The 3,416-nt window shown below is 42.3% G+C and overlaps 1 non-coding gene across 1 annotated transcript; it reads right to left on the reverse strand.

The window, feature by feature from the left end:
- Positions 1-570: 570 nt before the first annotated feature.
- Positions 571-677, reverse strand: LOC140820372 (small nucleolar RNA R71). Its single transcript, XR_012115447.1, has one exon. It is a non-coding gene; the product is annotated as a small nucleolar RNA R71 (small nucleolar RNA).
- Between the last annotated feature and the right edge of the window lie 2,739 nt (positions 678-3,416).

A 3,416-nucleotide genomic window follows, 5' to 3' on the forward strand; every position in this document is an offset into this window, starting at 1 on the left:
TTGATACTACTATTCTGTTGCAGATTTTTCTTGTGGTGCATGCGAAGATCACTCGAAGTTAAGCTTGAGCCTTTTGACCCTGAGATCGAACGCACTGCTAGACGCCGAAGACAACAGCAAAGACTCAAGGAACAGATGGAGAGGCACGAACAAGAGCAGGAGGCGGACCGCCAAAATGAGAGACGGATTGAGATGCCACGCCGTATACCGATGATGGATTATGCACAATCGTCTCTTGATGGAGCACGTCCAAGCATCGTGAGACCAGTCATCCGAGCTAACCAGTTTGAGATCAAACCAGCTATCATTCAGATGATTCAAAACACTGTTCAATTTGGGGGAAGTGCACTTGACGACCCTAATTCTCATATATCTGATTTTCTTGAAATTTGCGATACTTTTAAGTTTAATGCTGTGTCTGATGATGCTGTTCGTTTGCGTTTATTTCCATTTTCACTAAGAGATAAAGCTAAGGCGTGGTTAAACTGTTTGCCTGTAGGGTCTATCACTACATGGGAGGATATGGCGAAGGCATTCCTAACCAAGTACTTTCCTCCGTCGAAGACTATGAAGCTGAGAGCCGACATTACTACTTTTGCTCAATATGAGCTTGAGTCACTTTACGAGGCGTGGGAGCGATACAAGGATTTATTGAGGAGATGTCCACACCATGAGCTACCTCTTGGGTTAGTTGTTCAAACTTTTTACTACGGTCATCTTACTCCTAACCGTACCATGATAGATGCTGCTGCCTGTGGTAACTTGCTGAGAAAAACGGCTGAGGAAGGATATGAATTATTGGAGGAGATGGCTGCTAGTAGCTATCATCCTCATTCTGATAGGCAGAAACGAGGTGCTGGAGTTAATCAAGTTACTGATTTGTCTGCGGTGTCAGCACAGTTAGAGGCTTTGAACAGAAAGATTGATGGGATGAGTGCGAGTGGATCGGCTATGCGTCTGCAAGAGATTTTCTGTGATAAGTGTGGAGGTGAGCATGACGTGCAGGATTGCCAAGATGGCAATCCATTCTATGTGCCTGAGGGAGCAAAACACGTGGGATTCCAGAACCGTCCTAGAAATGACCCTTATTCAAACTCTTATAATCCGGGATGGAGGAATCACCCAAACTTTTCGTGGGGAGGTCAAAACAACCAAAACCGCCAACAAAGAGGTCCACCACATGGGATGCACCAAGGATTCAAGCCAGAACCGCCTAGGGAGGAGAAGTCAAATTTAGAGCAAATGATGACTAAATTTATTTCAGCAACCGAGACGAGATTTCAGAATCAGGATGCATCCATAAAGGGGTTAGAGAATCAAATTGGGCAGTTGGCTAAGTTAATTGCTAATAGGGAGCAAGGAACTTTGCCAAGCAACATGGAGACTAACCCGAGAGAGCAGGTGAAAGCTGTGGAATTGCGTAGTGGAAGAGCACTCGAGTCTAATGAGGAAAGAACCAAGCATGGTGAGGATGAGGTGGAACATCAAGGAGGTAAGTCTTCTAACTCTACATTTACACCTACTGCACCGAATAAAATTGTTATCCCTCCACCTTTCCCTGCAGCAATGAAGAAAGCTAAGTTAGATGCACAATTTGGTAAATTTCTTGAGGTATTCAAAAAACTGCATATTAACATTCCTTTTGCTGATGCCTTATTGAATATGCCAAGTTATGCAAAATTCTTGAAAGATATCTTGGTGAATAAGCGGAAGCTAGAAGATCATATGACTGTGAACTTGACTGAAAATTGCTCCGCTTTAGTTCAAAATAAGATGCCTCCAAAGCAAAAAGATCCAGGGAGTTTCTCTATACCTTGCATTATTGGTGATATTAATTTTCATAAAGCTCTATGTGATCTTGGTGCGAGTATTAATTTGATGCCCTATTCTGTGTTTAGGAGACTGGGATTGGGTGAACCCAAGCCAACTAGGATGTCATTGCAGCTGGCTGACAGATCTGTCAAGTATCCACGTGGGATTATCGAAGATGTTTTGGTGAAAGTGGATAAGTTTATTTTTCCTGCAGATTTTGTAGTACTTGACATGGAGGAAGATTTAGAGATGCCTTTAATCCTAGGGAGACCATTTCTGGCTACAGGGAAAGCACTGATTGATGTTGACGAGGGAAAATTGAGACTGAGAGTTGGAGAAGAAGAAATAATTTTTGATGTCTTTAATACTCTCAAGTACACAATGCACAATGATAGTTGTTTTCGTGTTGATGTCTTAGATTCTCTCGTTTGTGATTTTGTGCAGGATGGATTGCAAGAGCCATTGGAGGCCACTCTCACTACGGAAAAGCAGGAGGACGAGTTAGACAAGGAAAAGATGGAGATGGTAGCTCACTTGAATGCCATTCCACCTTGGAGAAAGCAAGTGAGGCTTCGACTAGAGGAATTGGGAGACAGAAAAGATTTAATGCCTCAAAAGTCGAGCCTAGAGGAGCCACCTACTTTGGAGCTCAAACCACTACCTCCACATCTCAAGTACGTATATCTAGGAGAAAATAATAAACTGCCTGTTATTATTTCTTCTTCTTTGACAGATGATATGGAGAGTAAGCTCTTAGAAGTCCTTAAGGAGCGTAGAGGAGCATTCGCTTGGAAAGTTGCGGACATCAAGGGGATAAGTCCTTCGATCTGCATGCACAAAATTCTGATGGAGGATAAATACTCACCCTAGCACAACCTCAAAGGAGACTCAATCCAAAGATGCAGGAGGTAGTAAAAGCTGAAACGATCAAACTTCTGGATGCAGGTATTATCTATCCTATCTCTGATAGTGCGTGGGTAAGTCCTGTGCAATGTGTGCCTAAAAAGGGTGGGATTACTGTTATTACCAATGAAAAAAATGAGTTGATTCCCACTAGAACTGTTACGGGTTGGCGTGTGTGCATGGATTATAGGAAATTAAATGATGCAACCCGTAAAGATCACTTCCCCCTGCCATTTATTGATCAAATGATTGAACGATTAGTCGGTCATGAATTTTACTGTTTTTTGGATGGATATTCGGGATACAATCAAATCACAATTGCACCTGAGGACCAAGAGAAAACTACTTTCACTTGCCCTTATGGTACTTTTGCGTTTAGACGTATGCCCTTTGGTCTATGCAATGCACCTGCTACATTTCAAAGATGCATGACCGCTATTTTTCATGACATGATTGAGAATTTTCTTGAAGTTTTTATGGATGACTTCTTCATTTTTGGCTCTTCGTTTAATGAATGTCTAGAAAATTTGAACTCGGTGCTTATTAGAAGTGAAGAGAGCAATTTGGTGTTAAATTGGGAGAAGTGTCATTTCATGGTGCAAGAGGGGATTGTGTTAGGGCACAAGGTGTCAGAAAATGGAATGGAGGTCGACAAAGCCAAGGTGGAAGTAATCAAAAATCTACCACCTCCGTCATCAATC

Source organism: Primulina eburnea, chromosome 18 (genome assembly GCF_022965805.1).
Source record: "Primulina eburnea isolate SZY01 chromosome 18, ASM2296580v1, whole genome shotgun sequence".
In the NCBI taxonomy this organism is placed as follows: Eukaryota; Viridiplantae; Streptophyta; class Magnoliopsida; order Lamiales; family Gesneriaceae; genus Primulina; species Primulina eburnea.